This window comes from Anser anser (assembly GCF_964211835.1).
Source record: "Anser anser genome assembly, chromosome: 10".
Taxonomy (NCBI): domain Eukaryota; kingdom Metazoa; phylum Chordata; class Aves; order Anseriformes; family Anatidae; genus Anser; species Anser anser.
Window position 1 is genome coordinate 682197 of NC_139730.1, and position 25829 is coordinate 708025.

A 25829-nucleotide genomic window follows, 5' to 3' on the forward strand; every position below is an offset into this window, starting at 1 on the left:
CATCACAGGCAGTATATTTCTTTCATCACCATCTATAATAATCTAATTCCATATGTACAGTGGGCACCACGCACATACTTCCTGAATGCTAAGTGCTCGTGTGGGTTCAGATAATGGCTGGGAAGGAAAGGAGGCCCAGCCTCGCTGCATACTAAAATCCAGCCGCGCTAGAAGGATGCCTTCGCAGTAACTTGTTTACTTTCCATATCAAAAAAAAGACAGAATAAAGGATCCTTAGCTCCACTCGACAAAAAAATGTTTGACAAAGCATCGTGTTTAGAGATGAGAAACAGTGAGACGGGCGGTCTGACATTTTAAAGAAACGCTTTTGCTGCCTTTGCACAAAAGACAAGCGGCGGCGGCAGCAGCCCTGCGCGGGGGGAGCCTCTCGGGCAGCCCGTCAGCAGCGCGCTGAGCCCCCACAGCGCTGCAGCCGCCGCCCCCGGGCTGCGCAGCGAAGGGGAAAACACAGAATAGAAAGGAAGCACTGCCACATCGCAGTGGGTAGAAGAGCAAGTGTGGAAACAAACCCCCACCCGAGAAGGAGAAAGCCCCGGAGGGCAGGAGCTGGCCCCCACGGAGACCCCCAGCCCAGCTCCAGCACCTCCTGCCGCAACCCAGAGCCGAGGCACTCAGAACCAGTAGCGCCTTTGGAAACTGCAGCAGGAAACAACTTGGCCGAGGTGGCAAACAGGCCCGGCCCCCGAAATGCCAGGTCCCAGGTTTCTGCCCGCTGTCAGCAACAGGCGGCGCGGGAAGAGGTGCGCGGGGAGCTGGGATCTGCCAGCTGCAGCTGTGACATTTCTGCGTAACCTTTAGTCACTACAGTTATAAAAGTTCCTGTGATTGAATTCCCACATTTTTTATTGTACCTAGGAGCAACACAATCCTGCCTCGGAAGCCATGAAGTTGTGGGGAAGAGCCCACGGGCACCCTTAGGACTTCTGCTCCCGGGAGCACTGTGCTTAGCAGGCTGAAGGGGATTTTGGCAGCTCAGGGCTCCGTGCCCGCAGCATGTACCTGCACAGCAATCCCTCTTCCCTGCACGGCCTGGCCAGGCTGCCCATCATTTATATGCAAATTAAAGATCCCATCTTTGCAGCTCTGCGCCCTCCGGCAGGGTCGGGTACCTCGCTCACCGAGCACGGAGCCATCGGCGCTGCAGCCGCACAGGGCCCTGCGAACACGGCAGGGGCAGCAGCATCCACAGGCACTGCATTGTAGTGGGTGGAGAAGTGGCTAAAAGCCAGAAGCTGCGGGTGTCCCAGCCAGAAAAGGCCTCAGGCCTCTGTGCCCACCTCCCTCCCCAGCCTCCGACGGCTGCCGCACACTTGGTGAGCCCTTCGCCAGGCACGGAGCTAGCACAGCAGGGCCTGGCCTCAGCAGGGCTTGGGACAATACTGCAGGAGAAAACATTACCAGGAGCTATGACTAATGCCACAGGAGTGAGCAAAAGCACTCCAAGTCACTGAGATTTTCATTTAGAATTGAAATCCAAAGCATGTTTGAATTCTGCATCATTGTCCGCTTTGTGCAGTGCTGAAAAATTTGGGTAGTGGTTTCTCCAGCCATGTTTTAAAGGGCAAATATTTGCTTCTGCTGGGTATGGCCCAGTGGCTTTGCAGCAATGAGTTGCAGCAGCCCAGAGCTCACCAAAGGCCACAGCTGACCCCGGCCATGTGCACACGTGCCCAGAGCACGTTCCTACCCAGGGCTGCTGCTTGCTCCCGGCGCCTCCAGCAGAAATGGGGCCGTGGCACTGGGACAGGCAGCTCCACGCGGGCACGTGGCAGCATGCTCTGACATGTGGAGACCTCGGGTGGGCAAACAGCCCTCAGCCCTTACAGCTCCTCCTGCCCAAGTGACGTCCCAGCACCACGAGGGTCCTGCCCCACGCGCTCCTGCTCCAGGCTCCCACCGCAGGCAGCGTGATGGTGCGGAGAGCCCTGGCAGCACGCCGACTGCACTGCTCCAGCGCCAGACGTGAGGGCTGGGGCACGGCTGGGGATGTTCCCACCCCACGGCTCTGTCCTCCCCACCCCAGAGCACTTGCAGATGCTGGGGCAGTGCCTGGGAGCACCCCAGGAGTGATGCCAAGCACGGAGACCCGGCTCTGCCAGCCGCCTGCCAGCAGAGCGCAATCGTCCCGCGTGAGCTTGGCCATGTCATTAAACTGCCTCCGATAGCTCAAACTTTACCACTGTTAAAAAACAACTTCTCGCAATGCTGAGAAGCTCAAGCAAGAACAGAAAAGGTCTTTGCTCTGCTCCCAGCACCCGCTCTGTGTTCACTGAGGTGGCCTGGACAGCCACGACAGCCTTGTCTGTTTACCCACTGCTGCCTGGCAATGGCGTGAGCTTGAAAAGCTATTTAGAGAGAAATTAATACTGAGAGCTAAAACTAATCCCCAGAAACACAGCCGATGGCTGGTCCGCAGGCTCAGCAGAAGCTGGATTTTTATAGAAACCTGAATTTTAGGTCAGATTTCTCCTGCTGGCAGCAGTTCACAAGAGGGGCTGCCCATGTGCATCCCCGCGGGAAGCGGTCAGGGCCCCGGACACCCCCCTGAGCACCCATCAGGGGCCGACCTCAGCACCCACACCTGGGGCTCCCCCTTCCCGGTCAGGATCCGTCCCCCCCACAGCCCCCCTGTGCAGGTTCTTGCCCCCGGCAGCAGAAGCAGCTGCAGGGAACCCAGGTGCCACCCACGGCCCTTTGCATTTGCGATGAATTCAGACAAATTACTGATGAAATGATGTCAGGCAGGAGGATTACTCATGTTCGTGTAGAAAGGCAGTGCTTTAAGCCCAGATGGCTGCGTAAGCTTTACTGCAGCCGGGATCAGCGGATGAGAATTGCACAACTTAATGGAAGGAGACTTCCGATCGAGGGCTTGATTGAAGCTAATGCAAGCTGAATATCTAAACACGAAACACTAGATTACTTCACCAGTGACAGCTCAATAGTAAATACAGACTTTTCCTGGTCTGCTCCCCCAGAGCCTGCCTGCTGCAGTGCACACTTTTCCACCAGCAGGTTTCGGTGCCCACGGGATGAGCGTTGCCTTCAGAAAGCCTGTGCAGGGAATGGGATGCCACTCACGTGGCAACACCTGAACCCATCCCAAAAATCTGGGGAGGAGGGGGGAAACAGTAAACAAAGCTGTGTGAATCTGGAATTCAGAGGAACAACTAAAATCTCGACCCCTTAAGTAAAATGAAATAAAGGAGATGAAGATGCAACTCAGTGCATTGACTCCTGAGTTTATTTTAAAACACAGACTGTAGTAGAATTAAAAATAATTACCGAAATGAAGCCTGTCTGTGCCTGCACTACCAGATCCAGCTACTTCAAGCTGAGGAGAAATCAGCCCCCAAGGACGAGCCTCCCTTGGCAGTGGGGAGGACGCTGCTGCCCCAGCAGCCCGGGGATCGGCGGCTCCCCACAGCCACACTGCTGAGGTTTGGCTTTGTCCAAACGCTGCCATCCCTCCTCCGCAGTGAGCAGGAGGTCGGCACCTTGCTGCCCCCCACCACCGCGGGCAAAGGCACTGCTGCTCTTGCAGCTCCGTCACCCCAAAATCACAGTTCCGTCACCCCAGTTGGAAGGGAAGTCACGCTGCCACGAGCCGCCGGCTGTCCCCAGGGAGCCGTGCCCACCCACACCCTGGGGTCAGGGCAGCACCCAGCGGGGACGCCCAGCACTGAGCACAGCCCTCTCGTGACAGCGGCCTTGCACTCGTGCAGCTGGGGACCAAAGTGTTCTTCCTCGGTCCCGATGGGAAACCTCAGGTGGCGATGAGATCAAGGCTTGCTAGCGCTGGTGCAGAGCTTTCCTGCCATCCGGCCAGCTCACGGCATCGCGGGGCGCAGCCCATGTTTGAAAGGAAATATTTTTTTCCAGGGTGGGGCAGCGGCAGTATTCAGATGCACAAGGTGTACTTCACAAATGAAGTTGTAAGGGGCGTTGTACTGAAGTTTCAGCTGACCACAAAGTCCCTCATCCCTGCATATACATACAGCTGTACATGGAGAGAAAAAGTTCTTCAAATGAGCAATATCTGGGAGAAGCAGGCAAACATCATCTCAGCAGCCTTCAATCTTGCAGAACTGTGGTGTGCTATTATTTGGGAACCTAGCTTTTGTGACTGGCTTACTAGGCCAAAAATCAGCCCCTGCGAAAGCCTCCCAAAGCCAGGGAGATTACACCTGAATTAAGTCTGCTCTGCTTCTCCACAGCTCCTGATGTACAGCCCGAGATCCTCATTACCATGGCAATGAGACCAAGGCCAGGGATCTTACGGCACACTTTGCAATATCTGAGGGCTCCCTAAAGGTTCCACCTTTATACAATCATATGAAAATATGCACTTGAAGTATTACCGGAATATAAATTAATCTTATTTTCCCTACAACAAACAACTGCATGAATAACGAACACCACAATATATTCCAGAGTCCCTGCAATTATGAGCAAACCTGCAATTACACACTGCTGTTTGCATGCAAGGCATGAAGTTCAACCCATTAATTTGAATGGAGGTCTCTTAATGAAATGGGCTTTGGAGAAGGTCTATAAGGCGGTAAAGCATCTGAATTCAGAGATCAATTGCTGCCTCAGATACAAAAACAAGGGTGGTGAAGCCCTTCCTCGCCGCAGCGATGGCTGCATCTACCCCAGGCAGCGCAGCGCCCATCTTCCCTGAGCCTGGTCCGTGCACAGCGCCCACTTCCCCTCCTGCAGCACGCTGCCCTCACCTGCAAGGCACTCGGGAAGGACGCCTTCGGGCGACAAAAAGCCCTTTCTTTCCCTGACAAGTGAAGAAGCGAGGCTGGAAGGGGTAAAGCTGCGGCACAGCCCCACCAAGCACCCTGCACAGCGCGGGGACCGCGCCGCCTGCGTGCCCAGTGCCACTCCTGGCACTGCCTGCCATCCTCCCACAGGCAGAAACGTTGCCTGACAATAAGAATGATTTTAGGACACGTGTCATGGAAAGTGGCCTAGCAATATACTCAACTGGATTTAGGCCTGTTTTTTGCTTTCCTTCCTCCCATCGTGGGTATAAACATGGAATACAGAATTACATGGAAAAAAGCTCCAGAGATGTGAAGGGACTAATATAGAATAATTCACGAAAAATATGAATCAGACTAGTGTCAGGCTCACAGAGGTATTAAAAATTGATTTCAAAAGGCAGAACTTACACAAAGGCCCGGAACAGGAGAGTGCCTGCACCTGCTGCACGGCTCCGAGGGGCTGAGGGCTCCTGCTGTGGCCGGAGCAAGCTCCCTCCCTCTTCCCAGACCCATTTCTCTGCATAACGGGCCCCAGGCCTGGCTCTCGGAGCAGCAATGCCTCTTATAGTAACGCTCGGAACTGCAATGCCTCTTGTAATAACGTGATGCTCTGGGCAGTGCCCCTCGGTGCCCGCAGGCCAGCTCGAAGGAAAGGCTCCAGCTCCACACCTGAAAGCACCTCAGGGCTCCCCCATCCTCACAGCTGTGGCAGCACGCTCAGTAGAATCTGGTCAGAAAAAGCATCTTCACGAGAAACTTATCATTAATTTTAAAACATCTCCAGCTCCCGGGTCCAGCCCCACCACCGAGACCCCGTCCCCTCCCAGCCGCCTGCTCTGGGGCACCCCGGAGCCGCCCTCCCCTCCTGGGGCACCTCGTACTGCCGAGTGCATTTCCAATTACTCGTGTTAAACAGGCCCCTCAACCCACATCAGCAATATTTACCTCCCTTAATTAAAGATGGCAGTAATAAACATGAAATATGGACAAAAAAGGATTTTAATAAATACTGCCTCGGGGAGCTCGTGTATCCTTGGGAGTCGAGCTGGAAACGCTTAATATCAGATGTTGCATTGTTATGAAATTAAAACAATATATTGCCACATAAAAGTGGTATTAAAAATAATTATCATAAATTAGGCTTGGGTAGGCTGAAACTACCATGGGCACAAAGCAGCAGCAGGAGGAAAAGTGGGGGGCAGAGAGATACCCGCCAGCGCCAGTGCTGTCCGCACGCACAGCCCTTCAACTGGGGGTCCCGGAGCCCCAAAGAGGGGTTCCCCCTTTGCAAGCAGCCGTTTCTAGGTGGCCCTGCTGCAGCAGGGGTTGGACTGATGCCCCCGGAGGCCCCCCCGCCCTCAGCCATGCCATGATTGAGCATCCCCAGGATGCCCCAGCAGCAGGTGCCCAACGGCATCCCCAGGAGCTTGGCCCGGACACCGTTTGGAAGAAGCTCCCATTTCTGCACTAACCCACTCGGAGGTGACCCGAGAAGGGCTGAGCACTCACCGCATGCCCCAGGTGACGCACAGTCGCTTTGTGCCTGGGTTCTCCAGGCTCCAACCCCACCAGGACGCACTGCTGGGCAGCTTGGCTGCTGCGGGATGCTCTGGGGCCAGGCACGGCTCTGCAGGGCCAGGCACGGTTTGGCGGGGCCAGGCACAGCTCGGCAAGGCCAGGCACAGCTCGGCAAGGCCAGGCACGGAGCTGTTCTGCCTGCAGCCCCCTCAGCACCGGCCAAGACACGGCTCCCGGGGGAGAGCTGCACCCGCGCCAGACGTGCCCCGTGGAAGGGCCGTCAGCAACCACAGAACCGAGCTGCTGCCTCCCCCAGCCCCACAACGTGCTTCCCCCCGCGTTCCTCACCCCAGTCACGGATTTCAAGGTGACCAAAACTGAAATAATTAGTCAATGCCTAATTAAGATTCTCGCTGCCCTGCAGGGCCCGCAGGGCGAGGACTCGGCTCACAGGTTTGTGTTCGATGACAGAGTTCAAATATTTACATTCTCAGGGAGTAAGCGCTCAGCAGACTCGGGATTTAAGCATTTAAATGGCAATTTCTTTGGGATACAGACTGGCCATCACTTGAGTTTCTGACTGTAAGAAAATTGTATAAACCCGATCTCATTTCATACCTCTGCATGAGGAAGCTCCAAAAGTCTGAAGGAAAGCAGCATTTTGCTGATAACTGAAAATGGTGTCAGCATGGGTAATCGTCGTCCTTCCAGCCCGACTGATCACGGGGAAAATAAAGGAAATGCTGATACCAGCTGCTGCTGCTGGAGAGCGGACGCCAAACACAGCTGATGAAAAATGAACCCTGTCAAATCTATTTGATTTTTTTATGATGAGTTTAAAAAATTGGTTAATAAAGGCAACAGTGTTGATTTAATATATTTAGACTTCCGTAAGACATTTAACCTGGTATCGCATGACATTTCGATTAAAAATTAGAATGATACAAAATCAACACGACACGCACTAAACGGATTAGAAGCTGACTGCCTGTCTGAAAGGCAATTAGAAGCTGAAACCACTGAGCAGGTGTTTCTGACGGAAGTCCTCCAGAAAACAGGTCCAGCTCCTAAGATTTTAATCAAAAGCCTACCAGAAAGCAAAAACACTGCTGTGAAGTTTGCAGACAACACAGAGCAGCAAACACCAAGATGCTCAGCCACTGGTACAGAGCAGCCTGCATTGCTCGGTAACTAAAGACAAATTAAAAACAAACATTTCCTCCCTGCCAAATGAAGTGCAGACATCTGGGAATAGGAAATGCATGCATACACCTCCTTCATCAAGGTAACGAAGCATCCCTGCCCCGTGGCAGAGAAGTGCTGAGGACCACGGGGACGACGGGAGCCTTGCTCCGAGGCAGGGATGTCACCGCCTGCCTGCTGCATGCAGGAGCCTTGTCAGCCCCAGCACATCCAGAAAAATGTCACAAGAACACAAACATCCACCGTGGGCCAGAGCAGAGCTTCAGCCCTCCCTGTGCCCGCCCTGACACCCAGCAGGCAAAGGAAGCAAGACGCAGAGCGAAGGAGACAACCCTGCCCCAGCTACAGCGCGTGCAGGGGAGCCCGGACCCCCAGCGCAGGCAGCACCGTGCACAGCCGGCAGAAAAACGGCACCGAGGGCTGCCAGGTTCAAGAGCTATTTTTAATCTTCCAAAAACCCAGACGCTCATGACTCAGCACCAGACACTGTCCCAGAGACAGCAGCACTGGCTGCAAGTCTCTTCAGGAGCAATGAACAACCCATCCACTTGCACCCCACCACAGAACCAGATGGCCCAGGCAGCGCCACCACCTGCCAGCAGCGACGCTGACGGACCCCAGGGGCAGGGCTGGAGGGGAGCGGGAGCCCCTGGCACCACGGCACCGCTGGATTCAGCAGCAGCCCCACTGCCCATGGCCAGCTGGGGCTTGGCCAGCAGCTGCTCTGCCCCGGACACCTCCTCCTTCCCACCTGGGGGCCATTGCTTTTCTAACTGGATTGAAGGGAAAACGCTCCTCTGCACCAGCTTGCACAACACGTGCAAGGGGACGAACCACCTCACCGTCTGTAGACACCCCACACGTTCCCCATATCCCCAGCTAACACTGGGTTACTTGGCACTCCCAAAGGGACCTCCTGGCAGAAGGCAGCCTCCGTCTCCAGATTTCCTTCTGCTACTTTTGTATTTCACCTCCAGCTCTGCGTTTCTCACGGTGTTGCCTTTCCAGGTTTCACTGCCAAGTAGTCCAAAACTACAAAAATTCAGCAAAGGCCGATCTTCCGTTCCTTTGGGAGTCCTGTGACAGCCACCGAGCTGCAACCCCAACTCACAATTCATCTCGATATATTGTGAAAAAGCAAAGCTACCTGCTGCATACAAATGACCGTCTTTTTGGGGGTAAAACAGAACTTTTCGGCACGGTTCATTGGAACAGCAAAGCAGCAGGCCACGGTCCTGCTGTGTGCAGCGGCTGTGACGGAGGGGACAGGGACGTTTCTCTCCCAAACCCACCTGCCCCTTCCTGTGGGGCACTGCCCACGATCACACCGCAAACCCTGGCCAAAAAGCTCTGTTTTTGGGTGTATGAGTGCAGGGAGAGCTTTCGGGCAGCAGCAGAGCCCGTCGCGGGCCGGAGCAGCGGGGCAGCACGGAGCAGGGTGCGGAAGGGCCGGGCTGGCCCCAGCAGCATGAAATGAGTCTGGGGGCCCCCGGGATGGAGCTGCCGTAAATGAGGCCGAACAGGAGAGCTCGGCTGGGGGCTCTGCAGCTCTGCGGCGGGGTGGCCCTCACCCAGCAGCTTCCTGGGGCTGCAGAAGGAGCCCACGGACGCTGCCGGCTGAAGTTGTTTGCTGTAATAGTCTGTGTTTAACAGATCTCTGGCTTCTGTGCCTTTGCCAAGACTGAGAGACGATGCCAGAGGTGCCAAATTGCTGCACTCCAGCAGCTGAGGCGACAATATCTGCTGATTATTTATACACAGAATAACATATGGCCCCTAGCAATAATTGCATATTAAGCAGTCTATTAAAGCAGTTCTACTCCATCCTTCGCGAACCTTTATCATCCAGCCGCAGCACAGATTATTATTAATCACCTTTTCTGCTCTGCTCCACCACAGGAGTCAATCAAACAGGAATGCTGAAAAATATTTTTCCATGATGGACCTATTTTACAGCTACTGGTGATATCCATCATTATTCTGTTATTACTGATACTTAACATTTCTGCATGAACCAGAAGTTGTGTATGTTTGCATCTCATGCATTTGTGGACAAAAAGGTAGGCCGTGGCTGCTCTCGGCTGCCGCAGCCCTGCCAGCTTCAGGGGAGCAGCGCGGGCTGGCCCCGGCAGGGCTCGGGGCTGTGCACTAAGGTCAGGCACTAGCACACGCCTGCAGGAACAGCCGCACACGTTCTGCTCCTCCTCTTCACCTGGATGAGACTGGGAAGAGATACCAACACATGACTTGTCCCCCCCTTTAAATACAGTGCAAAATGTAGTTTTCATATACAGACGGTAACATCTGCATGGCTGATGGCTGCACCTTCCAAATTGCTTCAGATGCAGCAGTGGAGGGGGGGTGGGGCAGGGTGGTACACATTGCATCACATCGCATCACACCACAGCATACTGCACTGCACTGCGCCACACTGCGCCGCGTGGCATTGCATCACACTGCATGCACCACGCTGCATCACACCACATCGCACTGCACTGCACCACACCGCATCGCACTGCGTTACATCGCATTGCAGTGCGTCACACTGCACTGCACCGCATGGTACCACATCACACTGCACCACATCACATCGCACTGCACTGCACCACACCGCATCGCACTGCGTTACATCGCATTGCATCACATCGCGCTGCACCACACTGCACCGCATGGTACCACATCGCACTGCACCACATCACATTGCATCGCACTGCACCACATCACACCACACCACACCTCATGGCATTGCACTGCATCGCCGCTGCCACATGCAGCAAGAGCGCTCAGCTCTCGCAGACCAGCCTGTGTGCTTTTAACGAAGAGAAAGGATCAAAAGGATCCATCTCCTTGAAGATATTTCTCTGACCTCATGGATGACATCATCTGTCCCTGTGCAGTCCTGGGAAAAGGAAGACAAATGCCTCCTCGCTGTTTGCCTGATTCTGCCGGGTGTGATGAAGACGTTGATCTCAACGAGCAGCCCTGGCAGCGGCTCAGTGCGTGCCGACCAGCACTGGGTACATGTGAGCTGGAGCGATTCACTGCTGCTGTGAATTACAGGTAGCAAACTCCCACATTGCACAAAGAGTCACAGCTCCGTGACATATAAAAAGCATTAAATTGGCTGCAGTAAACTGGATTAATTCCATCTTGGCTCTTTGAAAAAAATCCCAGACAACTCCAATTCCCCTCAGCCTCACCGATTTTGAAGTCACAAGATAACTCTGACCACCTAACTCAGCCTTTTGAATAACATAAGCCAAAAAAAAGCCCACAAAGTGAAATGTGTGCATTAACAACAAGCTATGCTGAAACTAGGCCCAAAGCTTTTAGATAACTTGAATTAGGGAATGACAAAATCTCTTATCATTTCCCTTGGTAAATTCTTTGCACACTTAAGTACACGCTCTGTTAAAGCAATACAAAATCCTTGCGATGTTACGCTAATTTCAGCCCCCAGTTACTAGACCCTAAAGTATTCTGGGGACTAACTGGGATTAAAAATGCATTTAATATCTGTGGGGTTTTGTTTTGTTTTGTTGCATCATGAATGTGGCTCAGCCCCCAGCAGCGCCCGGCCCCGGTCACTGCGTCACCATCACCCACGGGGGCCGGGGGGGCCCTGGCTGGCTGCAGCTGCCCGTGCTGCAGGGGGGCACCTGTAACGGGGCAGGGACGAAGGCAGAGCTACAAGATCTGCCTTGGCTGAAGATCTCCACATCTCCCAAGGGCACAGAAGGAGATTGCTGCAGCCGCGACTCGAGTTCTTACCGGCAGACAAGTGCCAGGAACGGCCGTACCTCCCCGACATCCCACAGACACAAACCCACGGGCATCAGTAACTGTGTGACAGGGGAAAAAGGCAGGTTAAGGAGAGGAAAGGCAGGGAAAAAGGCAAGTTAGCTTTGGTCAGCTTGGGTCAACAAGGAAACGCCCTCAGGAGAACATCTAGAGCGCAGGCCGGGGGGCTTCATCACAGCAGGTCTCCGAGAAGCAGCGTTTAAAAAGGCAGTTTGTTTTCTGAGGGTTTATTTCTCCTCTGTGCAAACACGGTGACTCAGAGGCTCCCCTGGGTGCGACACCGGCTGCCAGCCTCAGCCCCGAGCAGCAGCGCTGAACGGGAGCTGCTGCCAGCCCCTCGCACACGGCCGCCGCCACGGTGCCTTCTGCGCTGGCTTTGGGACGGGGCACAAGAGCGAAGAGAAATGAAGGTGTTTGGGAGCGGGCCCCGTGCCCCGTCCGTGCTGCCACCGCCGGGCCCAGGACGGGCAGGGAGAGTGGGGTGAAGGAGGCAGCTTCCAAACCTCCCCTCAGGTGTCACCCTAAAGCTTCATTTATTACCAGCCACGGCACCTGTACAGAGGAGCAGCAGCTTCATTCCTCATGCATTACCCCCATAAGTCTATCCTTCAGCTGCAAAATTATTTTAAATATTTCCCTCTAGCTGTAAATATTTCTATCTGCTCTTTATGCCATTCCCATTCCTCTTGCACAATTAACCATCATCCAACCTTTCTCTTCCTCCTCCTCCTCCTTCTCCTCCTCCTGCTCCTCCTTCTCCTCCTCCTTCTTCCTCCTCCTTCCCCACTCACTTTCTCAGGGCAACCTGAGCCTGTCTCATGAATTAGCAATACGCCTCAGCACGAAGTGTCCCTACACTGCGACGCGTACAGAACGACCCTCCTAATAGCCAAGCGTCTGGATGAGCCTTCAAGATAATTTCAGTGCCTTATGCTGAAGTGCTAACGTGCTTTGTCACATAAGGTGACTTTGCAAAGGATTTGTAAAGACACTAATATATATAAATACAGATACAAACAGAGCAGGCACGCACAGGCAGCGCAGTCCCACCATGGGTGCATGGTCTGGGGGGGGGCTGGATGCTGGGGTGCCGAGGGGGAGCTCCTGGAACAGATTTTGGACAAAGATCAGGATTTGGGGAGAGGCACCTTTCGCAGCTCACTCAGCGCATGATGCTAATTGGTGCCGTGACCCCAGCGGGCACCGCAGACAAACGACAATCCTTTATTTGCCCAAGCCCTCGGACATCCCGTCCTGCCCGACCACAGCCCACGGCCGGTGGCTGTGGCTGCCCGCTGCCTCCATGCAAACGCCTGGCAGCAATCAGGTCTCACAGTGCTGAGACCTCTTTTGTCTCCCCCTCGCTCCTGGGGGAGACGGGCTGGGGATGAATAAAATTATTAACTGCACGCGACAATATGGAAATTCACCGCCGTGGGCGACACGGTCACAGATGCCCCAGATTCGGCTGTTGCTGGCTGCGGCTGTACGAAGATCTCAGTGGACAGGCTCGAGTATTTTTATATGAGCGTGACATCATGCGCAAACGTGTCACATTGTTTTATGTCACACGGACGTCCACGGAGGAGCCTGCACTCCTGCCAAGGTTAAGCAGCAATCTGTTTCCGCAGCCCGACCAGATGCAGCGTTACGAACAAGCCCACACAGGGAGGTGCAGCCCGACTGGAAACAGCCCGGGAGCTGCTGGGGCTGGTTGGACACGGTGGGGAGATGCTCTGAAAATTTCCCCTCTTTTTGGGTGGATGCTCTTGGGTCTTAGCACCAGCTCCAAAGCCCTCAGTGGGGCAGGTGCCGGGCAGCCACAGCTCCCGTGCCCTGAGACCAGGCTGGAAAACACAGGGGGTCAGGCCCCAAAAAGGTGCCACGGGCCCTACGCATCATTGGGGTGGATGTCACAGAACTGCGTAGCTCCAGGCCAGTCCACAGACTGCTCACAGAATGTCCTCTGTAAATGAAGTTTCTGATGGTACTTTTGGTTTTGATCCAAGTGGTGGCACCTTGGTGATGTGCATCACGTACTTCCATCACACAGCGCGTACAGATGTGCAGGTTGTGCCTTCAGAGCAGTCTGCACGAGGCTGGGAGGGTCTGGAGGCCGCTGCTGGGGCAGGGAAGCACGGCCGGAGCCCGTGGGGCTGAGCTGCCCTGCTCTCAGGGGCAACCGGCTCGTTTTCTGCTTAGCTCTGTTTCTAACCACGCCATTTCTTATATGTCACGGGCCTTTTCTCACTGTTCCACTGAGTTTATTTTCCAATTTGTTTGCTCTCAAGGCTCTCTCTGAGTTTTCATTTAAATTTTCACCTTCATTGCTTTCCCGAGCAACAGCCTGCGGATGAGGCAGGAGGTGAGAAACCCGCCAAGGCTCGCGGTGATGGCACCTCGGGGCCGCTGCCGGCCGTGGGACGGAGGGGTGCTGGCATGCAGCGGAGCCATGCTCCGAAGCTGCCCCCGCCACAGCCCTGCAGTGCACGAGCCGCGCTTCCCCACCACCAGCAGCTGGGGACCTGTGCTGAGCCCAGCTTCTGCTGAGCACCAGCACCCGTGGGCCATGGGGTCCCCGCCGCGGGGGCTGCCCTCGCTGCAGCGACTGCCCGGCCACGTGCTGGGCACCCACACCACGGCACACACAGGGGTGGCTTCAAAAACCACACACGCTTGATTTTGCTACGTGTTTGTTCGGTGCTTGATGTTCCCAGGTGTGTGCCGGGCACGCTTTGTGTTCTGAAAAATAACAAAGTTTGTGCAAATGGGCACGAGGAGCTCGCCGAGGAGCTGGGGTCCCTGCCTCAGGGCTTCCCAGGCACCAAGGCTCGGCGCTGCGTAATTCACAGGAACAGAGACCTCGGGGCCAGCAATCTCCCTGTGTCTGAGAGACTTTCGTCTGAAATGACTTAGAACTGACATCAAACCACAGCTCCCTCCAGCACTTCAGCACTGCCGAGCATGTAAAGCTCAGCTCTGCGCTGGCTGTTCACCAGCAGCACTTTTGCAGGACGTTGATGCGTTATCAACTCACCATTCACAGACACTTCGCATGAACATCACTTTTTTATCTCTATCACCTGAAATCCTGAGTGGTGTAAGCAAATAAAAGTGCAGCAAAAATCCAGTTTTAAATTTAATTTTGCACATGCACCGATAGTGCCTTTGACCCCAAGTAGGGAACGTGCATGCCAGACATCCATCGTCTGCTCCCGCCCAAGCAGGAGGTGCGGCAGGCACAGCACGGAGCTCATGGCACGGAGCCCCCCCAGCACCCCAGCGCCCGCCTCTGCTAGGAGCCACCCATGCGCCTGTCCCTTCTGCTGAGAAAACACCCACAGCAATAAAGATGCTTCTAACCTCTGCTGTTTCCCCTTTTCATCTATTCAATCTATCCCCTCTATATTTTTCATCATGGCTTGAAAGTAAATTATAGGCGTATTCTGCTGAAGGAAACATTTACACGAGCTTCTGTCTGTTCTCCAGCACAGAGAAAATATTGCCACAAGATTTTGCTTTACGCTGAGCTCTCCCATTCAGCCAAATAAAATGGGCAGCGTCAAGGATCAGGCCAGACCCACTGAGGCTGCAGGAGACGTTGGCACGGGGCACCAGAAGTCAGGCAGTCAGGGATTAGTACACAACGGCGTTAATGCCACGTGGCAGCAGACCCACGGAAAGATGCTGTCAAAAGTGATCATTGGAAAAGCGCACACAGAAACGCAGAAGAAGCCCTACCAGACTCCCGCACACAGGACGTGTAAATATACTCTTCTGACTGCAAACTGTTTGAGAGGAATCTGTTTTTCCTCCAAAAAATAGTAGATTGCTATAATTTACCCATTATCAGGGGGCAAGACCGCCTACCCCTGACCCATACGACCACCATCTGATGGCAGCACGCACAGGCGTGACCAGGTTTCCCAGGGGGAGCAGGCACAGCCCGGGGCTGTCACCCCCAGACCTGTGCTTGGAGACACCGTAACTTCACCTCCCTGCAGTGCCAAGCACACCCGTGCCCACGAGGAATTCATCGCCATTAAAGGCTGCTTGTGAAAGCGCTGCTTTTTGCAAGTTTGCTCTCAAGGAAAAGGGCTGGAACAGGCCGCGTGTGCCACAGGGCAATGTCACCAGCGCAGTCACAGCGGCTCAGACCAAGGTCCCCATCCCCATCCCCTGTGTCTGCCAAGGGCTGCCGGGGACGGGTGCAGAAGCAGAAAGGACCTGCTGTGCTGCCTGCCTAAATGAGCTGCTTCTATAAAGGGGAAGATCATCACACAAAGCGTGCAACAAGTCTGCGCCCCCGTGCTCCTCGGCTGCGCTTGCAGAGCAGGCAGCGCGGCGGGGGCCAGGGCACGGCGGTGGGGAGCAGCCGGGGGTGGCTGGGGGTGTCCAAATCAGCCCTGGGGAGCGGGTTTCACTCTGCACAGCGTCAGCGGGCGGGATGCTGGAGGGCGGTGCCCTGACTCGATAGCTGCAGCACAAGGAGGGAGATGAAAACACCGGGGAGGGTGCAAAAAAGAGACAAAAATTGTTTGGGAGCTGGAGAAAATGCCTGGCAGTGGGAGTGCTGAAGAGCTCAGCCTCTCTAATGCATCAAAAAGAAGAGTGAGAGGTGACATGATTATCATTGGTAAGTGCCTTCACAGAGAGAAAACACCAGCTACTAAAGGGCTCTTCAATCAAGTGAAGAAAAGCGTCGCAAGCAGCAGCCTCTGGAAGCTGGGAGCAGACAAATTTGAATTGGAAACAGGGGACCTTTTTTTTTTAAAATGAAGGTGATTAAACAGAGGAATAAACTGCACCAGGAGGGGTGGATCCTGCAGCTCACGGTGCCCCAAATCCAGAGCACGGCTGCTCCGAGTCCCGGCCCAGGCACCTTCTGCTTCACAAACCCCTTGTGCACGTGCGCCAGCACAGCTCGACCGGGCTTTGCCAAAAACAAGTACCTCTCCGTCACCTCCTGGTGCGACCACCGCCTGCACGATGCAGGCACCGGTTTATGCACAAAAAGCAACCAAAGCAGAGAGCTGTGGGTGAAGGGAGCCAGGGAGGGGGCTGAGCACAGACCTGCATGGGAGCGAGCCGAGGCTGGAGGGACGGAGGTGTCTGCCTGCACCCTCGCCTCCGCTGCAAGAGGTGGCCTTGGGCACCCACCGCCTGCCTGCCACTGCTCGCAGCACCGATTTTCAACCAAAGGCAAAGGATCCAACTCCCCGTGATTCTCACTTTGGAGGCAGCAGCCTGCACCCCCACCCTCCCTGCACGCTGGGGCGTTAGCACGCAACACCAGCACGAGGCTGGCCGCCAGGGAGGATATTTCGCTCACACCAAGCACAATATTTTGAAAAGCAGGCACTAACAAGCAGGAACGCTTTGTGAGATGGAATTGAATCCGCAGGTCCACGGGAAGGCTCTCCCGCTGGTTTGAAATGCAAATACCCCCGCGGAGAGCTGCCCCCAGCCCCGCGCACGCTGATGCGAGCAGGCGCTGGCGGCACCAGCCGGAGCCGCTCGGAGGGCGCCGTAGCCATGGAGATGCGGGGCTGAGCAGCCCAGCACCAGCCGGGACACGCGCTCGTTGTCCAGGCACCGAGTTTCTCAGAGCAGTTCCCAGGGACTGCGTGTTAATAACAGCTGCATCCTATTTATCATGTGCCTTTATTGTCTCTTTAATGAGCTCTCCAGGAAAACCTGGAGAGAGTTTCCTCGGAGGATGAACGCCAGCCACGGAGCTCCGAGTGGAGCCGTTTGCTTTGCAGGCAGTTCCCTCCCTTGCCCACACGCTTTCAATCGCCGAGCAGGCTGATGCACTATTAATAACGGGACAGCTACAACAACCTTCCCTGCCCTGCTTTGTGCCACGTTGCTCCGAGCACACCGGGAGCGCGGGGGCTGCGGGCGCACTGGGGTGGCTGCACTGTGGAGCCCCGTGAGGCTTCCCAGGTGCCACCCACCACAAGCACAGCATGGTCCCAGGCACAGCCACCTCCTGTTGTGCACTCACCCTTGGCCACGGCACGTTTTGGGGCCGGCAAACACCACAGCAGTCACATTTCCACCAGACCCGCAGCTGCTTCTCCCAGTGCCACCAGTCCGAGTGACCTGGACCAGCTGGCGTGGCACTGGTAGCACTGGTGGCACCCCGAGCGCTCCAGCAGCTTGTGCCAGGATCAGCCCAGGTGCGTGGTGATGGTGATGGTGATGATGAAGAATGACAAAGCTACCCAGTGCACCCGAATGTAACAGCCATGTGAGTGGAGCCTGGAACTCCCTTCCCACTCATAAATACGGGAGCTGTAATCAGACAGGGACGTGCCCCACGTGCTCTCTGCAGACCAAACCAAACAAACCTGCGCTGGCTGTTCCCTGCACTCGGCAAATTGGGGAAAAGTCCCCCAAGGTGCAGGGGACGGACTGTGCCCTGCCCTCACCTCCGGCACCCGCAGCACTGCTGGGCACAGCCGCCCCGGCACAAGCCACACCGCGCCTGCAAGACCTGCACGGCATGGGAAGAGCCTCTCGGGAGGGCAGGGGACCAGCAGCTATCCCGGGTGCTGCAGGATGGCTGAGGAAAAGCCACGCGTGGCTTACGGAGCCCAGACGGTGCCTGTACATCACACGTTGCCAGGAAGGCGGCACAGGGGCAGTGCTGTGGAAGGGCGAGCGAGCAGCCGCCCGTGTCTGCCTGGTGATTTGCTGTGGGAAATAAAGCTGGCCAGGAAAAGTGCAAAGTGGTTTTCTGCAAGCATGTTCCATAGCACTTACGAGCACTGAACATCTTTGCATAAGAAAAATGTTTATGCCACCGCTGACTGATATTTATTTCAGTTACCACACCACTTCTGGGAGTAACCTCGTCGGATGGGTGCCGTGAGACTGCCGGCCGTACGGTCTGCGAGCAGGAGCATTGGTTCTGCTCCGAGGCGCCGCCTGCCGCCCCGCTCTGACTTGAATTCAGCTGGGGCACCACTTTCAGCACCCAGGGGGGCCCAGGGGAGCGGGGCCGGAGCACCCCCACCTCCGCACCAGCACGCTGCCTGTCGTCCAGTTTAAACCCCAGTGAGCGCCGCAGCGCTGGGGACGGGGCCAGCAAATCCCAGCGGCTGGGAGCGGCGGGGCTCCACCTCACAGCGGCTCCCCAGTTCCTGTACAGCTCCTGCCAGCTGCAGGGACTGGGCACTGGATTTGTTTCTGCATTCAGCATCTGCCACGCCGTGCTGTCGCCCAGCTCCACGCTGCGCTCCCAGCTCTTCATTTCACTGCTAGCCCAGACCGACTGTGGTCAGCACCCCAGCCACTGAGAAGTATGGAAAGATTTATTTTCTCCTTTAACCAACAACCACAGCCACTAAAACCCCCTTTCTGGTTAATGCAGTTTTGATACATCAAAACACCTACAAGGCAATTCATTTATAACAAGCAAACTTCTAAGGCTTGAATTTTCCCCGATGGCACGGCTGGAAGGCTATAACGCCCCAGCAGGTCAACAAGTTGAAAGCCGCATTTTATCTGGCAATTTATTTAAATAAAATTTTTCAAAAACATGACAAGAACTAAAGGCGGAGCCTGTCAAGCGGGCTGCAGTAGCTGAGCTTCTGCGCAGAGCAGCCAGACACACAGAGCAGCAGCAAGGACCCGTGGGGCACCACAGCAGGAGCCCCGCTGCCCGCGTCCCTGGGAGCCGTGGCAGGGCAGGAGGCTTCACCGCAGACATCTGCAGAGCTCTCAGCCAGATACAAGCAATAGGTTTAAACCCAGAAAAGCATTTTCATTAATTATTATCATTATCGCCATTGTAGTTCAGATGTTGTCCCTGCTATTGTAACCCAAAGCCACAACCAGAAGGACGGGAAGCCAAGCCCTTTGCTGCACCCAAAGATTTTCTCCACCAGCTCTCCCGCGCCTGCCCTGTGCCGCGGACAGACCCACGCAGCCAGGGCTGAGCAGTCCCTGCCTGGCGAGGTGATGAGCAGGGAACTCCGGCCCAAACACGGGCTTTCCTTGCATTGTCCGGGGGGGAAGGAGCTGGAACAAGTGGATGTGCCCGCTCTGGGGGAAGAACGGCCCCCTTGTGCGGCGCACATTGTGGGCATTGTTCCCTGCCCGCCTGTCCTCGCACCAGGGCTGCCCTGCAGCGCTGCCAAGGTTGGCGGCAGCGTGAGTCACCCGTCACGTCCGAGCTGCTTCCCTTTGTGCCACTGACTTCTCTCTGCCAACATCTCGCAGTCATGGTCACTCACTCTCTCAATTTCTCTTCCCTCCTCACTGTGTTATGTTAAGGAAGGGAAGAAATGACAGAGACTGACTAACAACGCATACCGAACCACTAGAAGTGATGCTGGATTCATTGGGCACGCTGAAAATCTCAGCCTCACCCTAATTTGGCAGAGGTAAATGGATTTGGTAAGACCAGCAAGAGTGACTGGGACTGGTCTCTGGCTTAGAAAGAAATTCTGAAGTCTGAAGAAAAGAGAGCAGGTAGCTGCATTTTTCTGCCCGTGATGCATCTCTACCTGAACACAATAACTCCAGCAGCAGGCCAAAGCCAGACCCTGCCTGGTCCCCAGGGAGCGCAGCGCGGCACGGGGCCGCTGGGACCCGTGGTTAGGGGAGAGGCTGCTCACACACAGCCTGAAACCGAGCGGCGATCCCGCAGCTGATGCACTGGCGGCTGTAGTGCAGATTAAAGACCGAGCAGGAGATGTGGCTTTGCTGTTCTTTCATGGAGCCAAAAAAACCTGTAAAATCGGAGAATTCAAAGCTGTTTAAAATACTGGCAGCTGCCTCGGTGTGCCCCTGCTGCTGTCCTGCCTGCCGCTGTGCCCCCTGCTCCCGAGTCCGCCAGCTGCTCCCACGGCATAGCACAGCATGGCATGGCACGGCACGGCACAGCATGGCATGGCGAGGTGTGGCACAGTGCTGCATGGCACAGCATGGTGTGGTGTGGCACGGCTCAGCATCATGTGGCACGTCACAGCCTGGGCAGTACAGCACAGCACAGCACAGCCTGGCACAGCACAGCACAGCACGGCACAGCACAGCCTGGCACAGCATGGCATGGAGCAACACAGCACAGCCTGGCACGGCACAGCATGGCATGGAGCAGCACAGCACAGCCTGGTACGGAGCAGCACAGCACGGCATGGCACAGCCTGGCACAGCACGGCACGGAGCAGCACAGCACAGCAGGGCTTTCCTGCACTGTGCAAGTAATCGAGGTGATGCCCATTAGCTCTAATGGGAAGCTACACTGCCATTACTTCCTATTAGGGCTAACGGGGCGCTGCTCGCGTAACGTGGTTACGGCTGCAGACTGCAGAGATGCAGCAACTTCCCTTTCAGCTACACAGACTCTCAGGGTCAAGAGCCACAACTTAATTCTCTTTGATACAGGAACCAAATTAGTCCCTGGCCAGGAGAGCAGTTCATTACTGCAGGATGATGGATGGTCGGCGCTGGGCATCGCCCTCCCCGCCATGGCCCCACGCCGCCCCTGAACACACGGAGATCCCGGGCCCCGGGGGGAGAGCCCCGAGTCAGCCCACCAAAAAGCCCTCCTCGCCCCGAGACACCGGCACGGTGGGACCCTCCGACATCCCCACACCATGAGAGCCCCGGGGCTCCAGAGAGCCGGCTGCGGCCCCGCAGCGCGGTGCTGGGAGGCGGAGGAGCCCCACGCCCGGTACCCGGCAGATCGGAGCTCTCCCTGCTCGTTTGTTCCACACGTTCCTCATATTCACTTCAAGTTAATTCAGCATGCCTGCGGGGTCATGAAGGGATTTCCACGTTTATCTCCGCTTACAAATTCAGGGTAAACCACAACTTTTTGTCGGGACGCAGGGGGTGGCGGGGGAGGAAATTGCTTTTCATCCTCCCAGGAACAGCCCAACCTGCCCTCTGGAGCAGTTTGCAAGGCTGAACTCTTGATCCTCCCCAAACATCTTGGATTCCGAACAGAAACTTGATTGTTTCTGGGTCTACTTTGATGTTATGTTTTCATAATGAAGCCATTTGCAGCATGAGAATTAGGATTGTGTAACAATCTATACGGGAGATAACGGCCTTCCAGGGCCGCTAACTGAAAGCGCTCGCACTGAATGGAGCTCGCAGTGGAGGAGCTCAGCCTTGGGAATTTTTTTAATGTGTGAGTATTTACTAAAGAAGATTTTGATTTCAAATTCCAGAAAAATGAAGTAGCTGAAGAGATTTGCCAGCTTGATTTGGGCTTGCAACAGTACAAAATGGCCTTGAGGTAGGCACTTCTGCTTGGCAGGCTGATTATGCAGTCTGGTCACATCGGTGTTCTGCGGGCGATGGGAAACAATCCAGGATGCAAACCCAGGAAACGTTTAATTTCTTCCCTCCATAAACCTACTGTCTCCATCCCCAGAACGGGATATACAGAAACAACCCGTGCAGTAGGTAAGGTTCCCAGCTGCCTGAAGAAGTATCAGGCACTTACCGCTGCCTCCAGCACCGATGTCTGCATTGCTGGAAAGCCCCAGCCCGGTGCTGCTGAACGGACGGGGTGGGAGAGACCCTGCTGCACGGCCACAGGTCCCTTCTGAGAGATGGTGGGGTCAGCCCCACGCGCCCCTTCCTCTCCTCAGCAGAGACACGGGAGAAACGAGCCCAGGAAACCACCGCAACGGTGACCCAGCACGATGGAGCCAAGGGCACCACTGTGCCCACGGCACCGGAGCCCCCCGCTCCCTGCTGTCCCCCGGGCTATGGAGAGCAATGAGCACCCCACTGAGCAATGAGCACCCCACAGAAAATGGTGCTGGTCCTCCCTGGTGGTCTTGCAGTAGCTCGGGCAGCAGCTCTGCGGATAAGAACCGGGCTGATTTTGCCACGAGCAGGCTCTCCCCGTTCCAGAGATGATGTCTGATGTGAGCAGAAAACAAAGCAAAGGTGCATTGCCTGCAGCACACATCCCAGCACCCGCGGGGCTCCAGAGGCACAGCACATCTCTGACGCAGGGGCACACCACTTGTTTTAGCAAAAAAAAAACAACACAATATTATAAGGCTTATAACACCTTTAGAGTAGCAGCATCTCAAAATCACCAAGCTCCTGTCAGATGTACGGCCATGCCAGCTGGTCAGCAACAGCTTATTAACCTCAGGGCAGCTACAGGGGCAGCTCATAAATTTAGGGATGCTTCGGACTCTCCCTAGAGTCGCTGCAGCCCCAGCCCCAGAAGTGGCAGCCGGCTGAAACCCGCAGGGCAGGGGCAGGGCACACGTGCGCCCGCAGCACTGCCACCGTCCTCCCAGGGCACGGGAGGGCCCGCCAACCCCACCGCAGCGATGCACACGGAGCTTCCTACTGGATCAAGCCAATAATCACAAATAAAAATAGGACTAGAGTTTCTGGGTTGCATAACGAGGAGTTGCGAGCTGAAAGAACAAGCCTTGGGGAGGCTCGGGTTAGCTCCGACCGCTCGTTACAGCTCCCGTGCCTTGCGCTTTGTTCTGTGACCTCAGCTGGGCTGGCAGTTGATCCCAAAAAGAGGACAAAAACGCTACCACAGTGCGGAAAGTTGCAGATGGCCCGGAGCAGGGAGGCGCTGGAGCGGCTTGGCTCTGCACGAGCCCAGCTGCAGGCGGCACGCGGCTGCTGAGCCCTCCCCAAGGGGGCACCGGGGCCAAGAGCCCAAATCCCTGCACCAAGGTGCAGCAGAAAGGGGGCTTGTGGGGAAGTCAGGGGAAAAATAAAAATGGGCTCTGCAAACTGGGGCAGCACGGTGAAATAAATAATATTGTTCAGAAGCTCTGCATCCACTAACATTGTTCAGAAGCCCCACGTCCAGTAATATTGTCCAGCTCAGTGTTGTCACCACGGTACACACACAATGTGCAAGTAAGTCCTGAAGCATCTTGTTAATCACTTAAATTGAGGACCAGAGTCCTCACACCCCTGGTTGTCCCTGGGACGTGTTTGAGGGCATCCCCTGGTTGCTCCCATGCTGGAAGCAAGCCCCGCGCCACCCGTCAGCACGCAGCAGAGCCCCCTGCCCCCCGTAACCCAGCCGTAAGCCGGGGTGCCCGCTCCATGGGCTTCCTGCCCAGTGCGCTGTGAACTTCAGCAAAACGAGGAACATCACCTTGGCGTTTCCAAACCACTGCATCTGTAATCGCATTTCAGCGAACGCCTCGGGGCGCTGTGCCGAGCCCAGCACGCTGGAAGCAGCCCCGCACCGCTGCACCAGCGCCAGTGGCTCGTGCTTGTCTTATATCCTGTCGATGGGCAAGGCGACAGGGTGTAAGATAGGGACTCTTAATATAACTTCAGCTTTTAATTCCCCTCGCTGCTTATCAGAGGGATGCAGACGCCCGAACAAGAGCTTACTCCCATTCAAACCACCCTGCTTGTCACAGGCACTTCAGAAAGCAAATCACCCTCCTCTCCCCACGGCTGTGCAGCCATCCTGTGGCACATCCTATGGCACCGTCCTGTGGCACCATCCCATGGCACTGCCCTGGGGCACCCTCCTGGGGCACCCTCGCTCCAGCCCAGCTTGGGCTCGGGGTGCTAGACCACAGCCCGACACTGACAGACCCTGCTCAGGGCTCGCTGCAGATTTCTGCAACAAAAGCCAGGAATTTGCACTCTCATGGGAGCTGATTCCAGCAAGCTACCAGGACGAACAAAGCACCGATCTTTTTAAAGTCTCCGTCCAGCTTTCTGCCTTGTGCCTGTATTTTAGCAGAGCCCCAGGTGGCGTGGGCAGAACCTCTGCAACCGCGGTTCTGACATTCACCTCAAAGCACGACGTGGGAAGTTTATTGCCGTGATCTGACCTGGGGAACCTCCAAATCCTGTCTGAAGCTTAAGCACAGGCGCAGTGCTGGAAGTGGCTCCCCCGATCCCCAGCAGCTCGGCGCAGGAGCCCCTGCAGCCCGCGGGCACGATCCTGCTCTGCAGGGGGAGCTCGGGAAAATGCTGCCTGCTCTCTTCCCAGAAACAGCTCTCTGTTAAAGAAGCTTCTCAGTACAGGCAGCTCCCTGTACTATATTTTTTTCTATAATGTTTGAAAAGAGGAACAAGTGTGCCAGGGAGGGATCCGGCTCTCACGTGCCTCCCCTGTGCCTCGTCCTGCGGAGCTCTGCGCAAGGGCCTTACCTGGCCGGGTGCAGGAACCAAAGCAGCAGCTGCACAAATATCCTTCTGAAAATACGACACAGTTCTGCGAGGGGACAATTTAATTTTTAAACCACATGACATTCTTGAATTTTCCTATATTAATTCATTGCTGTCTCCAAGGTGTGCAGAAGCAGCTAAAGCTTTTCATCACTGTTATATAGAGAAAAATTGCATTATGGGCTGCAAATGTTCTTAGGGCAGTCTATTTAAATGGAATTTTTAATGTTTACTTTTTTTCCCCACCTTTCTGTGTAGTCTCTGAATCATCTCTGCTTGATTAATTCCTAATTTATTTTAGGAAGTCCGTGTACTCTATAGACACGTTAACCGAAATGTCTGTCTGTGTGGGTGAGGGTTACTGATCTGTCTTTCAATTTGCAAAGACAAATGCCTCATTTTTAATTGGGACATGTAAAATATTTAATTGAAATCTTATCTTTTCTGCACATACCTAACCAATCCCAGGAGAAGCCGCGGGTACATCTCCCCCAGATATACATCTTTTTCCCGTGTGAGAGGGTGCCAAGAGGCTGTCTCTGCAATAAACTACAGAATTTGTCTCAAGAAATTAAATCAGCAATTTAGAGCTTTTCAAGTGCCGTTTACCTGTTCCAAAGGAAATATATATATATTATTATATATATATAATACATATAATTATATATAATATATATTATTATTATTATATATTATACATATATATTTCTCTCAGAGTCTTTAAACCCTGCCATACTGGAGGTAGACACATCAACGTACGATCCGAAGGCACTCCAAGGCCTCCCCGTGCCCGGATGGCTGCCACGACACCGGAGAAACTAGCCCAGCTCCCAACACCGGCAGGAGCAGAGAGACACAGAAAACAATCCCTCGTGAATCCTGGATCCAATTAAAATTATTTCAGGCTTAATGATTTGAGGTGCTGCTGGTGATGGAGCGCTGCAAAAGCTGATTGCAAAGCGGAATGCGGAACTGGGAACCAGGAAAGAAAAGGAGCGGCCTGCTGTGACCACGGGCACCAAGGCCCCGCGCCGCAGCCGGCTGCAGGGCCGGGAGCTGCTCCTGCCTCCTGCCGGGCCGTTCCTGGGCACAACCCAACTCTCGGCCCGTCCCCAGAGTGCAGCGATCTCCTCACCCCTCTGGGTCTTCTTCTCGCTCACGTTCCTCCTTCCCCTCTTTGCTGTGCTAATATTTACCCAGGCTGACGAGTCTTTACCCTTCAGCAGCTCCTGCAAACGCTTTGCCCTGAGCTCTTAAACCGTGCAGACACCGCTGGGCCCCCACGAGCAAATGTTAGCGGGTCCCGCAGCCATCCTCTCCCAGCACCAGCTCCACCGGGACCTTCAATGGCACCCGGGG

At 55.1% G+C, this 25829-nt stretch overlaps 1 protein-coding gene across 1 annotated transcript in view; it reads right to left on the reverse strand.

Annotated features, from left to right (window-relative positions):
• Nucleotides 1-25829, reverse strand: part of FRMD5 (FERM domain containing 5) — an 85218-nt gene that overhangs the window by 36552 nt on the left and 22837 nt on the right. The gene's annotated exons all lie outside the window — the stretch shown is intronic.